At 31.5% G+C, this 21,388-nt stretch overlaps 1 pseudogene; it reads right to left on the bottom strand.

Moving 5' to 3' along the window:
• Positions 1-4,535: 4,535 nt before the first annotated feature.
• The window catches only part of LOC114755757 (transcription elongation factor TFIIS-like), a 60,818-nt pseudogene continuing 43,965 nt past the window's right edge, over positions 4,536-21,388 (bottom strand).

Genomic DNA, 21,388 nt, shown 5'->3' with positions numbered 1-21,388 from the left:
CCTCTCATGATTCTAGAAAAATCCACAATATATTTGAAGCAATAAGAGTCCATGAGGCTGCAGAGGTTGGATGGAAATCAAGTGAATAATGATGGTGTGTGGTTTGTGATGTTGAGGAAAGGATATGAACTTCTTGTGTGTGCGGCTTGGGTCTTGATGGAAAGAAAAAGGATGCGTGCGGTTTGGTGGTGTGCATGGGTATATAGGTATGTGGCGTGGGGGTATGGATATGAAGAGGTTATGATAGTGGCGTATGAGTGTGGTGTCTCTCCTGATTGTTAAAGGGGGGCGGTATACATATAGGAATTGAGGGAGGCGGCTGAGTGATATTGCGTAAAGGAGGGGAGATATATCCGAATCAAATTTGAAGGAGCAAGGATAATTTCTGTGTCCTCTTTTTGAATCCATAAAAATATAGATAATATCATAATCTGATGCCATCCAAACTGTGTCTCCAATTTTCCTTTTTTTTTCTTATTTCCTTCCTTTCAGCTTTCCCATTATCTTTATTTCCTTATTTTTAAAGCCTGCAAAAGATAAATTGAGATACTATCACCAAATCCAAAATCAATTATTTAAAAAGAGATAAAAATATGATAAGATCTCTTATTAAATCTCTAATTTCATGCAATCAGTATTTGATTCAAAATACCTACAATCAATGCAATTTATCCCACTTTAATTGATAAATATCCCCAAAAAGACATTAAATAATATATTAAAACAGGGATTTATCAACTCTTATGCATTTAATTGTATACAAGTATTTGGTTTATTCTGTTTTTATTCCCTTATCTCCCTTCCATTACATCCATGCATTTAACCCTTCATTCATTTGCCTTTTCAACATTACAACCTAATAAAAGTCCTATTGATCTTTTATGTCATTGCTACTACTGGTGGAGAGCTTAGAACCACTACAAGCATATGGTAGAGCAAAGTTAAGTGGATGTTGAGTGAAATTAACCCTTGAGAGTTTAGAGTGAAACATTTATACTTGGGAGGTTTCTTGAGCATTCATTTGGGTTAGTCTTTGCACCATTTGCCTAGTTCTTTTACCATATGACATGAGCATGGATTTGATGTGAGTATGGAATTGTGATTGCCAAATATGATTCTTGATGCTTGCATGGTACATTTAGTCCTACCTCTTGTTTTGCATTAAGTGTTTTGCCCAGGAGTATAAAAGCTAAGTGTGGGGGAGTTGATAAGTCTCATATTTTATTATATGTTTCCCAGTCCAAACTAATGCTTTTGTGGTCTTTAATTGTGTAATTTGGGTTAAGATAGAGGTTATTGTGCATAAGGGGTATAACGGTTAAGTATGTGATTTTATATGTTAATTCCTGAGTTTACTTCATTTATTGACTCGTAAGTATCCCACATACAATAGAATAGATGACTATGAGCTTAAATTGATGTTACAGGTCATCAAAGGTTTAAGAAGATCAAGGGAACCTGGTTCTACCTATATTGTCGTAACCAAATATGGTTTTTACCATGACTAATATTCTTTCTGAGGGAAAACACTGTCACTTATTCGTACGGTGTCATTTTTAGGTTAGTCACGACCAACATATTAATTAGTCGCGATTAATATGTGAAATCTTAAGATTTAATTTTAGAACGCATGCCAGTTCGTCATTGAGCAATTTTCCCTATTTTTCTACTTTATTTCCTTCGTCCAAAGCTCTCCTACTTCATCTCTCTTCACTGCCCTACCATTCTCCACCATCAATTGATCATTTCTACCTCAATTCTTCCATTTTCCACCGATTATTCTCCTCTATTTCCCCTTAGATCAATGCTGCTATGGCCATGGAAGTTGCAGAGCTTGGTGAAGCTGTGATTTCAGTCATGAGAGGCTAGATCTTCATTTCTTGGTGTTCAATGAAGCCAATCTGAGTTTCTAGAGCTGCAATTGGGAGTTTCTTCTACCTTAATCTTAGCTTCACTCTCTACATTCATAGATTGTAGTTTCTATGGTTTAGATTTGTGATTTGTGATTGTAAAGAGGTGTAATCTGGTTGTTTTACATGGAGACTGAGATTTAGATTGTATTCTGCACTTTAATTGAGTAATTGAATTGATATTTCCTTCTGTTATATTGATTCTTCCTTCTTAAGTGTTTGAATCTCTTGATTGACCAGTTAGGGTGCTAACATTGTTAATTAAGAGAGTAAAATACCTCTTGCGGAGCATAATACATATTAGGCATTAAGTGATTTTGATGAGCTAGGGTTCTAGTTCATTGATTTCATTATTTGTAGAAGGTCTTCACAAACCAAGTCTAATAAAGAAATTGAACTCAATCAAGAGAGAAACTGGGATGATTGGTGGATTTGACCATCAAGAATAATTCATACATTGCATTCACTTCATTCATTAAATACAGAAATTACAAAGAGTTTAGATAGTTGTACTTTAGGTTTTGATATAGTTACTAGTTATATACACACTTCATACATTATACTTGGTTAAATTGATATTTGTGATAAGATTACTAAGGCATTCAAAGGTTCCTCAAGAGATCAGCATCTAGGTTAGTACTACTATATTGTATTTAGCTTAGTTTTATTTGATAGTCTAATGATAGGGCTTCATCAATGTGTTATTATGAAATTCGGTTGATTATGCATTTGTGTCATTTTGAACCCTGTGCATCTAGTTTGGGTGGGGGAAGGAGATAATTGAAATTATTGAGATTCGTATACTTGCCACGTGGTATTGACCTCTATATGGAGCTCTATGGTTGGCCACCATTATTGTCCCACTAGTTCTTTGAGGGATTGCAACACCCCACTAGTTCTTCGACTGGGGACCCATGGTCCACCGAGTGCTCTGTGGTCTTTGGCTGATCCACATCACTCATGTGGTAAGCTTGTCAAAGTTGCTAGTCAAATGGGAAGAACTTAGCCCATAGGTCTAGTTGGCGGAAATAAGGAGGATATAAGGATGGATTTGGGTTCACAAATTGTATATGATATAGGATATTCATGGATATTTATATCTTTTAAATAAATAAAAACTATGTTATCTCTTTTGAAATGTATCAACTGCATGAGATTGGTGGAAATATTTGTCTTATATGATTATTGTGAGTTTAAATGTTAAATAAATGCCTATCAACTATTATTAACTTTGTGTATCCTACCTGACACCTTGCTAGCCCATGCTAGGGGTATGATAGGTAGGGATTTAGTTACTGAGATGCTATCTTACTCCCGTTGCTTTGCCATTTTCAAGAAACAATACGGTAGCGAGACCTTCGGGGAAGACTCCTGAGGCTTAATAGCTGTAGCTGTAGCTTCTGGATCTTATATGTAATACTTTCGTATAGACGCATTGCATTTATTTGGGATTTATTTTACCTTCTTATATTTTTATGTCGTTTGTCTTAATGAACATATTATACCTTTTATTTTTGGTTTATTTTGTTTGGACACTGGATTGGAGTGCTAGTAGTGGGCCTAAGGCCCTTAGGTTGCATGTAATTGAATTATTATGGATCCATAATGTGATAATGGCAATTTCTGCAAGTTTAGTTGTTGTTAGTATCGACTGAAATAGTTAACCTGAATTGCTATTATAAATTATCATTTAAGGGCATGTTGTTTTATAACTATATTAGCTATGACTAATCTCTCCTAACAATGTTTGCGTGTGGATGTGCTATATGTTGTTGATTATTGATATAGGTTATTTCTTTTCTAACTATGATAGACTTAATTGAGGTCGAATGCCTTTCTATCATGGTTAGCCTCTTATTGATGTGATTATTCCTAAATAACCACGATAGGGTATGTTTACTAGTTTTAGTCTTTTCTATCATGGTTAGTTAGTAAGTGGCGAGGTTACAGTGACAACCATTAATTATTACCAAAAAAATCTAGTATCCGATGCCTCTATCCAAGGTTTCCTAAAGAAGTTTATTTTGCAGAATGAGTTTTGGTCCTCATCCCTTTGATGAGTACCTAAACCCATCAGATCTAGACCGTTTATATTTGATTTGAATGGCCTAGATTTAAAATTTTTAATTAATTATTTTTAAATAGAAAAAACTATTTTTTGAAAGAATGATAATTAAGAGATCATCACTATTTTAGATTCTATACATATTAAAATAATTATTTTCAATAAATAATAAAAAAAGAAATCAAATATGGACCATCCAAATGAGATATGGATGATTTAGATTTGGTAAGCTTATCGTGCTCATCAAAAGGATGAGCACCGAAACTGATTCCTATGCCAAGAGATATTTGAAAATTATAAGGCAATATTATATTCTATATATGTAAATAGCCAAATACACACTCATACAAGTCATAACTTTAAAATATATGCAGCAAATAGTTTGAACGGACATATATTTGTATTAAAAGACTAACTAAACAAGTCCATCTACAAAACAAGCTTGATAGAATTCATAATTTCATAATCTGTTCAAAATTTATAATAACAAATCACATGTATATATAACGATAGCCCTCCAAAGAAAGGGTACATTATATTGGAGATATAAACTAGCTAGACTAACAGAACTGCCAATGGTGATTGCATTAAACACGCGTGACATAAGTGGTTATAGGTTCATCAACACTAGGAGTCTGCATCTGGTAAAAGGTGGTCTCTCTTTTCCTACACTTTTCACACACGGACTGATCAGTTGTGGCTTTTGGTTTTTGTCCATGCTCACACTCGAACAAAGCTTTTCTTTTGATCTTCTCGTTCTCCTTTTTCCTTCTATTACTAGCTATGTCTTCTCTTCTGATGTCGATGAGCCGTTTCAGAGCCAATTCTCTGAGCAAAACTTTTCTTTGGAAATCTGGGTTCTTAGAATCCTTAAGGATAAATAACAAGGACCCTATCCTTGATCTTTTGAGGCCCAAAAAATGAACCCCACTTTTAAAATAGTACAACAGACTCCACTACAACAGAAACCCTAATAGGGTCACATGCTTTAGCTTTATCCATGACTGCTCCATCAGTCTCCCTTGAAACCCTAAAGAACGCCTCTTGAAGAATTTCCCTTATTTTTTCTCGCGTGGCATCTCCAGATTTAATCACATTTTTCTGTTTTGGAGAAGCAATGGGGTTTAAGGATGCCTTAAGTATTTCAGAAACTTACTTCTTCTTCTGGTCCTTGCTTGTGTTTTCTGCAAAAACAGTTTTGGAGCTTTTGATATTAGAAACAGTTTTGGCTTCAAAGGTTGATGTTTCAATATCATTATCAAATTTCTCAGCCTGAGGAATGTCCATAACAACCTTAGGCTAAATCACAAAAGCATTCTGAACCTTCTGATGAACCTTCTCTTTCTTAATTTTGCTTATTTCCTTGATGATTATGGCTTTCCATATCTCTACCACCTCCATAGCAAAATCCCTAATCTTCTTTATGGGATGCTTTGTTAGAACTCTTAGATGTTTACCCACCTAGGTTGATATCAGAATTTGATAATCAACAGAAAAATTCTTGAGCAGCTTGAACGCATCAAGAAATTGATTTTCATCAACTTCGTTGGCTGTTGAGTCAGCAGCTTTCTTCACTACTTCTTACAATCGGATCAATTCTTCTCCATCATAGAATTGAGACCGAACAAGAAAAAGCAATGAACTGAGTTAGAAACTATGGAACTGAAGTATCTCTAAACCGAAGGACCGTAGTATCTCTGACTAAAAGGATAGCTGTGATTTTTTTTTTTTTTTTGCCAATAAAAGGACAACTGCGATGGTTGGATGGCGCGTGACTAAAAAGTGTGTTTGACCGGCTCTCTCCATTGTCATATTGAGTTGGCCTTATGAATTTAGGTCAAATTTTGGATTCGTAATATTCGTAATACATTATAGAAAAAATACTAACCAGACCTTTTTAGATAGCATTTAATCTTTTTATATATAGCATTTAACTAATTAATTTGATTTCAACTCGAAGTTTAAATACGTAACTAATAATTAATAAATTTGAATGATAAATATTTTAATATGCAGTACATAATTTTTAAATTATACTCAAACATCTAATAAATGATTTAAATAAAATAAATTACCTAATTAATCAATAATAATAATAAGTTATATTATTGAATAAATAATTTTTTATTTTCCTTGGATAAATCAAGGAATTGAATAAATACAATTAGTATATTTTAGATTAAAAAAATTAAAATTGACTAGCAGTATCGAAAAGATAAATATGTTTTGTGATATAATTATACAAAGTATAATTTTTTTTTTACTAGAAATATACGATCCAAATTTAAACTATGTAGAGAGTAAAAAAATTACATTATTATAGATATTATGAAATTTCACGTAACCCACATCAAATCTTTAATGTCAAATCTTTTTTCATAAATTTATAAAATCTTTAATATAAGGTAACTCACTAAAAGCTATCAACTTTCAAAATTGATGATGAGTTAGAGTAGATTGAAAAGATCTAAGCATATAGTTTATTTATAAATAAACTTAATTGTTGATATTGTTAGTGGCAGTCTCACCCAAGAGGGGGATGAATTAGGTGAGTCATAAAAAAAAATTTAAGCGAATTGAAACAGTGATATTAATAAAACAGAGAACTTTAGAGTTAGAAAGATTTCACCATAGATCACAAACACCGGATTTATACTAGTTCAGTCTCAACCACTTGACTTACGTCCAGTCCTCAGAACACCTCTTAGATTTTCACTATGATCCAAGATTAATCGGACTCTTGGTGCCTCAGTACAGCAATTGATCTTCTCAATCATTCTCTCTTACTATCTGTAAGGTTACAAACCCACTCAAGAGTCCACACTCTTGAGTTACACTCAGAAAGTGATTAAGGATGATATATTAGTCTCTCTCACAGAGTAAATGAATGAGAAACACTAAAGCTCAGTAAAGATGAAAATAGAGTATTGAATGCAACAGTAAGATACTTGCAGAAGGTAGCTCACGTATTCAATAATTCGCATTCAATGCTTCTTTGCGCCTTTTATAGTTGAGGAGGTTTAATAACTGTTAGACGGAAGAGCTTCTAGCCGTAGAGAGTTCAGTTGCGTGTTTTCTCAGTTGCAATGGTATTCGCCATTTAATGCTTCTGACATGGTAGGTTACAGGCTATTGAATAACCGTTGGATAACCGTTGAACTTTCTTTGTAATCTGTAACAATACTTCAATCTAATAAGTTTTTCCTTCAGAATGAAATTCAAGAAGATAACTGATAAAATGATAGTAACATTCTTATGGTAGGATAGAAGCAAATCAACCAAACATTAGATCCAATATAACTATGAACTGATCAACTTTGATCGAAGACATGATGATAATTGGTTTATCGATTATATTATCAATTAATTAAGATAAAAGATTTTGAAACATATAGGTATATTTATCGATCAAGTTATGAATTAACTCATGATCGAACAAGTAATCGATAAATGAAAAGAATGACTTCACAAAGATTATGTAGAGAAGAGACCTAAGGTCAACTATAATTTTGAAACCCTTAAAATAGAGTATTAAGTTAATCAGTAAGGCTGAGAAAAGCTCGAAGAGAAATATTAAGAAGATTCTTAGATCTCATTGTAGCTTCTGGTATTGAAAGAGTTGGATCATTGATCGAATAATTGATTAAAAAGTGTTAGATCGCTCAATTTATCAATAAAGATAAGCAAGAGTGAATTTGATTTTCAAGGTACATTGATCGAAAACTTTATGGATAAATGGATGACAGAAAACTTGATCGATAAAATGAAGTTTATCAAAGATGTTCATAAAGAACACTAATCTTAAGATGATGGAGTAAGTGATCGAATAAAGTTTGATCGATAAAAAAAATGCAGCCGAGAAACTCAGTTCTTAAATGCCAAGAAATGTTTGATCGATCATGTTACGTGAAAACAGAATATTCAGAGGATTGGATTATCCATCAATTTATCGAAAAAAATTGATGATCAATCAAATGATCGAAAAAGGACTTAAATAGTTTAAATCAGTGAAAAGGTAATGATCGATCATTTGATTGATAAACAATAGATCGATCAATATATCGATAAAGTAATTTTCAAAAATACTTAACCAGAAGAAAAATATTGATAAGCAGGTGAGATATTATGCAATGACAGAATATGTTATCGATAAAACTATGATTGATAAAGTGATCGATAAATGGTGATTAGAACAAAATACAACAAGAGTAGGAAGCTTTATCATTTATCTGTCTTCTCATTGATAACTTATTTATCGATCAAGTGATCGATAAACAGTTACCAAAACTTGTATCCCATTATCTGTCAGTTGTTCAATCACTAGATTATCGATCAATTGATCGATAATTTTCTACAAACTTCTATAGAAAACAGTGTTAACGATAATCGATCAACACATACAAATTTGATTTTTCTATCAGGTTATCGATTAACATTTCTACTAAGTTTCTTGTTAACACAAGAACTTTATCTGTCAAGTGATCGATGAACCCTTGATCGATCAACTTACTAAAACACAGATTCCTTAATTTGTTATCATCAAGACCTTAAATCTAACAGATATGCTAAGGCAAAGGGTCAATGATTTATATATTTATCTTGATTCATATATTTAAATTATTGACTTTTCATTTCTTTTTAAATTATCTTACATATTGATCTAGTTATGATCGTTAATAAGAACAAGAAATTATTCTTAATTAATCAATCCTTTTGTCCCATATTATTCGAGAAGGTATATCATTTTCAGTTCAATTTGGATTTGATCCAATAGAATCTTACTCAACTTCTTATTTAGCAGAAGGTACGAAATAAATAATGTTAATTATAAACTCTTAATAACTTTCAATTCAATTAGATAATTTTATTTATACTTTATTAAAGTATATAAAAAAGTCGGCCAAAAAAAAATTAAAGTATATCAAAAGCAAGATAAGTTAACCAATCATCCAACGAGTTAAAGATATTATTCGAGACTAAATGCGCCATCGCTGAAATTTAAATAAATTTTTATGATTTATTTAAAATGTTTATTATTTACGTATGGTATTTTAAATATAAAACGGACTGGTATTTGGATTATATAAAAAGTTATTGAATAGTTTTCTTTTTAGCTGAAGGTTTAGATATGCTAATAAATAGTAGTATATCGATATGAAAATGAATTTAAATGCTATTATTAAAGTAAGAAAACATTAGTTAAATTATAATAGCCCTAAATAATAATATTGCATTTTATCTAATTAATTATAAAAACATACAAGCACATCTTATAAGAATAGAGTTATGCAATTTCTAATTACATAGTATTTCCGAGAAAAAAAGTGACAAAATACTTCAGCACTGATAAAAAGGACATTAGACAAAATTCACAACCTATATTATATTTAAAATTATTTAACATTTATGACAAATCCTTTAATAGAAAATATCTAACTGCATCAGCGTGTTAAATAGTATCTTTTAAAACAGGAAATATAAAAAATATAGGGAAAATTAGATATTGAATGTTTCTGTTTTTCCATTTTTATGTTTTTAGAAAATTTTTATAAAATTATTTTTAAAAATAAATTTAAAAAAAAGAAACTAAGTTCGGACAATTGTTGTAAAAATTGTATTCGAAAACTAAATAAAAAATAAAAACTTGTAGAGAACAATTGTTCTTAAAATCAACATAAAGAACTAATACAAGATGAGAGGCAATAGCATTAAAAAAAAAAAAAAAAAAAGGGCGATGAGAGATATATAGATTGTAATGAAGACTATTTTTTTTTTTTTTTTTTTTGCTATGCATAATCATCTTTCTATTGGAGGCAATCCTATTTAAGCCACTATAGAGCAATAAATATGGATACCTCTCCTAAGAAGAATTTAAACCTTGGTTCACTATGTTATGAGGGACTAGCCCCTTCTGCTAGACCCAATCCCTAATGGTTGTAATGAAAACTATTGGAAAACTGAAAAATGACTAGATATAGGAGTGTGAAAGACAAAATGGAGACTATATCTATAGCCATTGATAAGGGCTAGCCCTTGAAGGATTAGGGCCTAAAAGAACTGGTCTTTTAAAGCCGATATATTTTAAAATTATCATATTATTAAAACTCGGTCTTTAGATATATGGGCTTAGAGTCTAAAACGGTCGGTTCTTTTATTTTTTTTTTAAATCTAAATTCTTTTTAATTATTTTGAAATAAAAAAGAAAACTTTGAAAAAAATTTTATTCTAATTATAATATTATTAAAATAAATTAATGATGTATAGAAAAAAACATCGGACACAAATAAACTATTATCCAAACTCAAAAAAAAAACCCAAAAACCAAATAAAATAGGAAAAATAGAAAGATAAAAAGCAAGCAGTTAAATATTAACAACATTAGCATGATTATTATCTTTATTTTCATCATCATCATCAAGATGAACAATATTTAATTTTTCTTTACTATAAATGGGCTCTTCTTTAGTTATAAAAATATCAAGGTTTTTGTTTTCACAACCCTTAGTAAAACTATACAGCAGTTATGAATACAAATGAGAGTCTCAACATTTGTTAGAATAAAAGAATTTCTATACTTTGTTAAGACATGTAAACTGATGGTAAAGGAACATTTACTGGCTACTGTAGTAATTAAAATGCTAAGAATATTAGTTGTTATCCTTGAAAGAATTAGCATCTTAATTATTCTTCCACCAATTCAAGACATCTAATTCTTTTTAATTATCTATATTAAGTATTGGTTCTTCTAAATAATTTTTTAGTTCAGACTTGTCCATAAAAGGCTAATCCATAATTATATAAATATCTTGATAAATTAAAAAAAAAAGCGTGCTGAAGAGGTCTGACCTTCGATCTTAATGAGCTGGTCTTTTTATTTCTAAGCCTTAAAGGGATAACCCTTTTAAGCCAATTTTCTTTTGAACCTCTTAAAATAAAAGCCTAACCCTTCACTTAAAAAGGCTTAAATGGGTTAACCTAATGGGCTTGGCCCATTTAAACAACTCTAAGTATATCCAAAAGTAACACAAGGATGAACATGTGGATAATGAAAAAAAGAAGTTGGATTCTATTTTTAAAAAAAAAGGGAAAATTTTAAACCCCACAGTAGACAATTAATATCCAATAGCCATCACAAGATTAAAAAATTTAACTGCATCCCCTTAGACCAAAATGGAATTAAAGTTTAAGGGTGATAAGACAAAGATACCACTGTTCTAAAGGCCAACCGCCAAAGCTCTGGTCACTAAAGTATTTTTCTCAAATAAAGTAACCACGGGGATTTGAACCTATGACCCCTTGGCACTTAATGTGACCATCAAGCTAACCAACCCACTTGTTTATGTAATGCAAAGAAAAAATATATGTAACAAAACAAATGCAAGTGTCTAAATAAGAATGAACAAGTGAAATTTGGTGATTTACAACCCAAATTTAGTACTTGCAAGAAACTTAAGGAAATTCACAATCCAAAATATGTTTAGATGTGAATGAGCAAGTGAAATTAATTGGGTGGTGATTTACAATAAACCTTTGGCAATTTACCAAAAATATAAGAGAATTAACAAACCTAAATGCAAGTGTTTAAATATGAATAAACAAATAAAATTCAGCAATTTACAATAAAAGTGTGATGATTTGCAACTCAAATATGGTCATTTATCACAAAAATGAGGGAATTCACAACCCCGTATATATGTTTAGATATGAATGAACAAATGAAATTAAGCAATTTACAACTTAAATTTGATGGTTCACTAGAAATATAAAGGAATTCGTAATCCTAAATGCAAGAGTTTAGGTGTTAATGAACAAGTAAAATTCGACTATTTACGACAAAAATTCAGCCATTTATACCAAATTAAGTGATTTACAAGCAACATAAAGAAATTCACAATCCCAAATGTCACTGTTTGGGTGTGAATGAACAAGTAAAATTTAGCAATTTATGTCACATCCCACATTTTCAACTACTAAAAGAGAAATTTAGAATTGACTAAGGGCCAAATAGGATAACAGAGATACAGATGAGACAACTTTCGAGATGAAATTCTAGGAGGGGCTAAACTGTAAATTTGAAAAGTTTTGGTCCAATAAGGACATTTTTGTACGGTGTATCCAAAATTCTTAAAAATTTCCAAAATTTTATTTAATTATGGGAATTTGGCTAATTGAGAAAAAATTAGCCAGAATTAAATATCTTAATTGTATGCCTCAGATAATTAGAAAAAAATTAGTGTGGAATTTATAGAAGATTATAAAATTATTTCCAACCCTTAGAAGTGAAAAAGTTGGCTTTAAAAATATTTAAAATCGAGTTATATCAAAAAGAGGTTGTTTTTGAGAAATCTAAAAAAAAGTACCTACATGTTGAGTTTTTGTCCAAAAAAATTAGGAAATTTCTCTATAACAAAAGGGAACTATTAGAGTAGAGGGGCGAATTATTGGAGCTAAAAAATATTAAAGAGCATTTGGTCAAAATTACGGTGAAACAAAGTAATTTGATGTTTTCTAAATAGAGGACAAATTTTCTAAGGGTCGTTTCTAATTAATTATCATCATCATTGCACCACATGAATACATTAGTAATGAGAGAGGACATGGGGCTACAGGACAAAAACATTAAGACACATGTCAAAGCTAGACAAAAACATTAAGACACATGTCAAAGCTATCGGGTCAGTCAGGTCTGAAAAATTACCCAATACAGTGTAACATTACAGTATTGCTTAGAGGAAAGGTCTAGGTTTCCTTTGTGGACAAAATTTTCCTCTCTATTTTCCCCTTTTTTGGTGCCATAAACATAAAGGATGATATTGGAATTTTAACACTTTCTAAGGGCAAACAGGAAAGGAATAAAATATTAATTTGGATTATAAATCACTTTCCAATTTAGCTTTGGATTCTAAATTGTATTCTGTCACGTCCTGCATTTTCAATTACTAAAAGAGAAATCTAGGACTAACTAAGGGCCATATAGGATAGCAGAGAGGTAGATGAGATAACTTTTGAGATGAAACCCTAGAAGAACTAAATTATAAATTTAAAAAGTTCAGGTCTAGGAACGGCATTTTAAGCAAATGTGCCCAAAATTTCTAAAAATTTTCAAAAATTCACTTAAAATAGAAAAAATGTTCAAAGTAGTATTTTAGGCCTAAAAGGTGAAAATCTAATTAAAATAATTAATGAGAGAATTTTATTTATTTATGGAAAATTTTCCTAATTAAGGAAAAATTAGATTAGAATCAATTATTTTAATTATGTAGAGGCCTCAAATAATAAAAAATAGAGAAAATTATTTTGGAGTTTATAGAAGATTATAAAAATGTTCTTAGCCTTTAGAAGTGAAAAGGTTGGCTTTAAAAATATTTATAACCAAATTTTCCAAAAAAAGGGTCAATTTCAAGAAATTTAAAAAGAAGTACCTATGTGTTGAATTTTGGTCAAAAAAATTAAAAAAATTTCTCTACAATAAAAAGATATTAATGGAGCATAGGAGTGAATTTTTGGAGCTAGAAAACCCAAAAAAGCATTTGGTCCAATGACAAAATAAAGTAACTCAATGTTTCTGAAAGGGAGGACAAAATTTCTAAGAGTCATTTCCATTTAATGTTCATCTTCATTATGCCACATATAGAGAAAGAGAGTAAAACTACAAGATAGAATTATTAGGACACTCGTCAGAGCTATTGGGTAAGTCAAGACTCGAAAAATTACCCGATATAGTGTAATATTGCAATATTGTTTGGAGGAATGACCTAAGGTTATTTTTGGACAAATTTCCTCCCAATTTCCTCTTAATTTTGGCACCATAAACACGAAAAGATGATGTTGGAATTTTGACATTTGTTGAGGGGAAACTTGAAAAGGAATAAAATATTAATTTGGATTTCAAATGACTTTTCCAATTTGGCTTTGGATTCCAAATTACTTTCCTTTTTAGCTAAGGCTAAATGGGAGTTTAGGAAGATGATACATGGCCTTGTAAATTCTATCAACTCCAAGGGCAAAGTTATAGATATGAACTTGTATTCCAATATGATTTAATCTAGGGTATTATAAATAACTCTTTTTCCTCCCATTTGCTTGAATATTTTGGCCAAGAGAGAAAAGTAGAGGGGGAGGCTGAATTGTGGAAGGGGAAAAGAAGAAGAGTAAAAAGTCTTAGGCAAAGTCAAGCTTCAATACAAGGAAAGGTTGTGGATTTTGATGAAGCTTATGTTGCCATAAGTGTTGTTAAACTTGAATATGGTTTTTTGAGAATGATTAGGAGTTAGAAACCCTAAGCTTTGATGATGCCCAAGTTGGCATGAAATAAGTTAATCATGATTTGAAGTGAACATGATGATTATAGGGTGGGAAGAAGCTTGAATCTTGTGTTATTACATGGTTTATGAAAGAATTTCATCTTGTTTTCTTTGAGCATATCGTTTAGCCACCACAAATTCATAGGTTTAGAGTTTGATGCATGTCAATTTTATGCTTCCAATGAGTTTAGAAGGGAAATTTGTGTAGGTTAATATCAAGGAGAAGTGTTTGGAAGCATTAAAATTGAAAATGAAAAATTTGAACCCTAATCCTATATGTTTCGGCCACGATGAGTTTCTAAGAGGAGGAGTTGGAGTTTGATTAATTTAAGTTCAAATAAGGATTCTACATGAAAAATTATGCAAAAAAGACATGTGGGGTTTGTTTCAAGAAAAATGATACTAAAGTCCTAGAAATCAAAGACAAGAGTTAAGGGTTTCAAGTAGATTTATGGGCGTTATATGAATTGATACTTAATGTGCCCCTAATATGTAATCGACAGGAATTGAGCATTGTCAAAGAAGCCTTCAAATTCAATGAAAGGGAATCAAAGATCAAAGCTTGGGGAGAGGTAGCAAGATATGTTCTATGCCATGATATTGTTGAGCTAGTGATACATGTGTTGAGTTGTTGCATTATGATGCCTTGGCAATATGCATGTTAGAGTTTTATTATTGCATGATCATAGGCTTCCTTTTCATGGCATAATGCTTTATGTATGTGATGTGATAACCTCACATTGTTGGTATTATTGTTATTGTTCTTTGCTATTAAGATTTTCATGAAATCTCATTCCTATTATGTTCAAATTGATACCATTTAGGGGTTGGACCATCTAGAAGCAAAGAGAAGAACTTGGAGATATAATGAAGAATTTCATGATATATTATCTATATAACTTAAATATCTATAGCATATATTACCCTCTCATGTTACTATTCATGTGAACAATAACAACTAATAGTTGGCTAATATATTGGACTCCGTGCTTACAATTTCCTACACATCATTTTGAATTTCAAATTTTAAAACTCCCTCCATTTTCATTGCTTCATAATGCCTTCTCTCTCCCATTTCTTTTTTTCCTTCCTTGAGCAAGTTTATTTTCATCTCAAAGTCTCTATTCATATGGATCTGGCTCATGGAGCTCAAGGTGGCTAATGGGAACATCACTTTAACCCACCTAAAACATTGCCACTCTGGGTTCAAAGATAGGATTTGTGTTCACCGTCCTCATCTTTCTCTATTCCATCCTTCATCTTCTCCCCCAATTGAAGTTAAAGCAGGAAATCAACCTCTATAGAGTCATAACCGACAATCATACCTCCATTCTCATAACGGGGGAGCCATTGTGCAAATTTTTTTCATAAGGGCGAAAAATTTGAGTTTCAAAATTTGAATATGGCCTCATCCTTTTTTATCCATTCTCTTTCTTATTTCTTGTTTGCCTTTCTTTCTTTTCGTTTTGAGACTCCTCTCTCTTTTCATGCTTTTGTCAAACCTTTTGTCTCTAATGGGTTTTTATTGATCTGTCGTAAAAGTTTAAAGGTGAGGTTTTATCACATCCCACTAATTTTAACCCTAGAAGTATGCATAATAAATTAGATAGAGGACCAAGTAGTAAAGTAAATTCAGAGGTGGAACAACTTTTGAGTTGAGATCCCACTCTTGTCCAAGCTGATATTTTTGAAATTATCAATCTAGGAAGGGCAAAATAGAAAATTTAGAGAAAAATTTCATAAAATTTCTGAAAAATAGTAAAAAGATAAATTAGGAGGTTTGGAATCCTATTTGAGGCATTGGAAGTGGAAATAGTATGAAAATGATTTATTGCAGAATTTTCTGTAAACAGAGGCTTTTTCCGAAAAACAGTAAAAAATTAGTCAGAAACAATTATTTTAAATATGTAGAGGCCTCAATAATTCTGAAAATGAGAAAATTATTTAAGGATTTATTTGATTTTATGAAATTATTTCTAGGCCTTGGAAGTAAAAGGATTAATTTTAGAATAATTATTACCAAAATCTTATCAGTAAAGCCTGATTTCGAAGAAAATTCAATACATGTAGTTAGAGTTTGAAATAAATTCTAGAAAAATTCAAGGGACCTTCCTATATTAAAAAATGATTTTAGATAGGCAGAAATAAACTTTTGGAGATCCAAAAATATTATCAAAAATTAGAAAACAATTTTAGTTGATACGGCAAAATCAGGCGGAGCAATGTTTGGAGTTGAAGGGTAATACTCCTCCCTTCTTTCTCCAGTCCATTGGGCATTATTTTGGGCTAGAAATAAACTAGAAATTTGTGGATCAATAGCCTATATGATTAAGGAATAAAATAATGCAAATTAACACATGATTTATCCAAATCATAATTACACATGGGACACTTGGCTCCACCAAGTTTTCAGCAGCCTATGAAGGGGGACACATGGCCTTATTACCTTAGATTTTTAAGGGACACATGGAACTCAAGGGAAGCCAAATTGAGACCTATATATACCCCCTTCACATGCCTTCAAATTCAGTTATTTTGGCACCTTAAGGAGGGAAGGTTTTGCTGCAGAAATATTGAGTTTTAAGAGCCAAGAATACACAGGGAATAGCCAAGAATTATCAAGCAAGAATCAAGGATCAATCAAGGTATGTTAAAGCTTTAATTTGACTATGTTTCTAGCTTGTTTCAAGTGAAGTTTGGTGACAAAATTCCAAGGAACCATGCTGTCCAATTTTCAAATTAATGAGCAATGATTAGAGAAGGATAGGAACCATGATTTAGAGCTTGGATCGGCTTGCTTGGTTGGTGTTTTGATTGATTGTTGGACAAAAAACTCTAAGTCCCTTGACTTGGGAACCTATTTGGCCAAGCTTGGTTTTGAGCGTTAGAGATTATTTTAGTTTAATTTGATCATTCTGATGAGTTTAGAATGTGTTTTTGTGTGGCAATATGTCAAGAGAAAGTGTTTGAAAGTGTTGGAATCAAAAATAAAAACTCTTACCCTAAATTACATATTATTCAACCAAGCTTAATACAATAGGGAGGAGTTTGGTGTTGATAAAATCAAGTTGATATTAGAATTCTACATGAAAAATTGTGTAGGAATGGCCCTTGAGACTTGTCAAAACAAAGATGGAAATTAAAGTAAAAAAGTTAAAGAAAAATAGGGTTATAGAGTTATCTTGATATCTAATGCTATTTTATGTGTTATTATTGATAACATGGCAGATATTTATGCATGAGTTGATGGGCATTGAGCAAGAAAACAAGGAAAAACACAAAGGGACTAAAAAGGTCGAAAGCTTTGAATTAGAAAGAGGTAGCATGGAATTTACAATTTTAATATTAACTTGCTTGGTTGTTACATGATGTGGTTCCTTGAATATATGCCATGTTATATTTGAATTTATTTGATGATAATGACATGTTGGTTGATTGAATTGTATGCCTTGGCAATATGCATTAACATGGTGATTTTGAATGGAATGGAATAATACTTGTTTAAACAACATTAATAGGACACTCAAGTGGTATGGCCAAGGGCAAGGAAGTGGTCTCTCTGTAAAAGAAATATGTTATGGAATTATGTTAAATTTTATGTGAAAATTTTATAATAATTGTGAATTATTACTTTGATGACCTATAAGGGCTGTAAATTACGAAGAATTATTTTTAAATGTTGTGATATATGGCTAAATCATATTGGAATGGCTATGGTTTTATTTTGACAAGTTTTGCAAAAAAGGGATGAAAGTTGACCTAATTAAAGGTAAATTTTGACCATGTAAAATTTTAGGCAAATGATATAGTTTGGATTTGAAACTTAAAAGTTTAATAGTTCATATTTTTAGCTTTTACATGAGTGGTATATCATAAAATTTGGATTTTTGTATAACAAGTTATGTCCTTCCAAATTTAGGTATAAATTCTGAAAAATTGGAAAAATTACCAAATGAATAGTACATCTTATCATTGAAACTGAGCACACATGAGCTGTCACATTTAGTAATATGGCAATTAGGAATAAGGATATTTCTAAATATTCAAGGGCCAAAAAGGATAAGGAGAAATAGAAGAATTACGGTGAAAAATAATTCGTATGATTTTCTAAGTCAATTATAAAAAGTTTGACTAATTAAGGAAAATTGGTCAAAAATAATTATGAAAAAAATATTTTCAAGCCTCAAAAAAATTAGGAAAAAATAAAGATAATATTTCTTGAGAATTATATGAGGTTGTATAATTAGTTTTATAACCAAATTACCCTTGAAAAAGTTACAAAGGAATTTAAGGATGATTTAAGCTAGTCTAAGGCCTTTTATTTGGAAAATTTCAAATAAATATTTGGAAGGAGAATACAATCTCAAGAAAATTCTTATGATGTCCCAAGGAATTATAAGAAATTATGGGATTAAAAAGAGATCCTCAAATATCCAAGATTTTTCTAGTTATTTGGACAAATGGAAAAATCAATAATGAGAAGGAAAATAGTTTTCTTTTTTATCTAATTAATGAAAAATTGAGTTTGAGCTAAAGAGGGCATTTTGGGAAGAGAAAAATGAGGAGAATAATTTATGGATTTGAAAAAAATAGTTACAGAGGCCAAAGTACTGTAATTATAGAAAAGAAATTAAACCCGGAGTAAAAGTGCATCGATAAAGTGTAGATTAGAGTCTTACACTTTACCTGGCCCACATTTGGCCATGTGTCAAGCCCCTAATGAAGAGGATTTGAATTTTCCAAGTGTCACACCTCATTTAGTTAATTAAGAAAGAGAAAGCAAGAGTAAAGGGGGGTTGATAATTGTATCTTCATTTATGATGGTGGTTGGGATATTTTGATTCATTAAAGGAGCTCTCCCACCCCTATTTTTAGATTATTTTTTCACTCAAGAGGAACCAAGAGGGAAAAGAGAGAGTTCAAGGAGAAACCAAGGAGAAAGGCATCAACTTTGAGCATACAAGTGAGAATCAAGATTAGTTCTTAGTTCTAAATGGATCCTTGTTTTGTTTTCTTGCTTTGTATGGTTGGAATATTTTTTTCCCCCCATGTAGATGGTGTTGGCCAAAACATGTATAAGGGAAGGGAAGAAGTTTTGTTGGTCAAACTTGTTAGAACACTTCAAGCATGATAGATCCCAATAGTTACAAGTGGTTGTAGGGTTTTTCTAAGATGTTTTCTTTGTTGTGTTGCATGAGAACCATTTCAGCCAAGACTATAGTTGAATCCTAGGATGAGTTTTTCAATATTTTAATGCTTCCATTGTGTTTAAAATGAAAAATGGTGTAGGATAAACCTAAAGAACAAAGGTTGGAAGCATTAAAACCAAAGTTGTAGTTTTTAGAAAATGAACCCTATGGTTTGCCCAAGCTGAAATTGGAAGAAGGAATTTTGTTTTGTTAAATCCAAGTAGATATTTAGAATCCACATGAAAAATCATGTAAGAATGGGTCAAGAGAGAATTTTTAGGGTTAAGCAAACAAACTCTAAAAATTCAAAGAACAAAGATGGAAGCTTTAAGGGGTTAAGAGTTACTTGAGCTATGTTGTGAAATTTTTATGTGAAATGGTTAGTAACCTTACTGCCCTTTTTGTGATTTATCATGTTAGGGTTTCTTAATTGTAGAGAAGAGGAAGAAGGTCAAAGAATCAAAGAGCATTGGATTAAGGTAGTAAGATTTAATTAACCTTAATATTGAGTGTTACATTGATTGCTATGCAATTTTATATGCTATTATGTGGTTGAGCTAAATGATGATGATGATAATTGTGTAGCTATACTCCTTGCTTTATGTGCCTTAGCTATTTCATGTTAGAGTGCTACATGTATGAGGTAAAGTAGTTCCCTATTAATAGGAAAAAGGTTAGAATGCTTGTAATTGATGCATGTTGATGTTTCGGTTAATTGATCTTGCTACTAGGAGTTCATTGAAATCTCATCCCCCATATGTAACCTAATTGATTGAACACAATTGTTCTATGTTATTTCATATCATTTTAAGGGTTTTTATCATAGATTTTGGCTCCTTTTATTGATAATTGTGCTTAATTTAGATTTAGAGTTCTTGCTTTGTATTAGTGTCTTTTTGAGGGTAAAATTGTCATAATTAGTTATTAATTGTATTCAATTGATTTCTAGGACAATTGATGCTTCAAATTGTTGCTTTTCATTGTAGGACACTTGAAAATTAGAGCCAAGATTGAAGACCAAAGCATCACACAACATGAGAGTTTCCAAGAAAATGTTGTGCTGTAGCAAAAAGTTTGAAAATGTGCATCACTGGCTACTCTGGAATAGTTTGCCAGGGCAAACTTTTTGGTTCACCAGGCAAACTCTCAAAATCTCACTAGAATACCTCTCTGGAATAGTTCACCGCGGCGAACCTCTTTGTATCAGGAACGTCAGATTCGGATCTAGAATGCAAATATGGACCCTCTACTCATATGATCCGACTTAGATTGACCCCTCAAGCCCTTAGAAACCCTATTTTTGACCTAATCACTCCATTCTATCATCTCCAACACCTCTATTCTCTCAGCTTCTTGCCTCTCCACCTCTATCTTCTTCCTCATCCATTTCCTTCATCTTTCCTTCCATCCATTTCATTTCCTTCCACTCCCAGCTACCATGGCCGACGGATTCACTTTAGTTGGAGCTTTTCTTGAAGCTATGGAGGGCTAGGGTTTATCAACTCTTGAAGAATGGTGGTGTGGCATGAGTTTCCAAGCTTCAAAGGGGAGTTTTAGTTTCATTCTTTAGTTTCTAGCTATGTATTTATGATTTCCTAGGTCTAGGATTTGTAAATTCTTATTAAGACACTTTAGTTGATTCTGTAATCGTTGGTTAATGATTTACTTTTGTAGTTTGGATTTGTTAATGTTGAATTCTATGCTTAAATATATGTGGTCACATATATGCTTCTTTGTAACTCTCTTGATTCTTTCCTATCTTGCATGGTCATATTTTGATACTGAGTCGATTGTGGGTTACATTGAGACAATTGCATGATCATTCTCAAATTACACATTAGGGGAGCTTAACAATGTTTTCATTAATGAAGTTCATTGATTTAGATATTGGACTCAATGAGTTATTGAGGTTGTTATTAA

The sequence above is a fragment of the Neltuma alba genome, unplaced genomic scaffold (genome assembly GCF_004799145.2).
Source record: "Neltuma alba isolate B1F8T4 unplaced genomic scaffold, ASM479914v2 tig00010335_pilon, whole genome shotgun sequence".
Taxonomy (NCBI): Eukaryota; Viridiplantae; Streptophyta; class Magnoliopsida; order Fabales; family Fabaceae; genus Neltuma; species Neltuma alba.
This window is presented reverse-complemented; position numbering and strand designations above follow the sequence as displayed.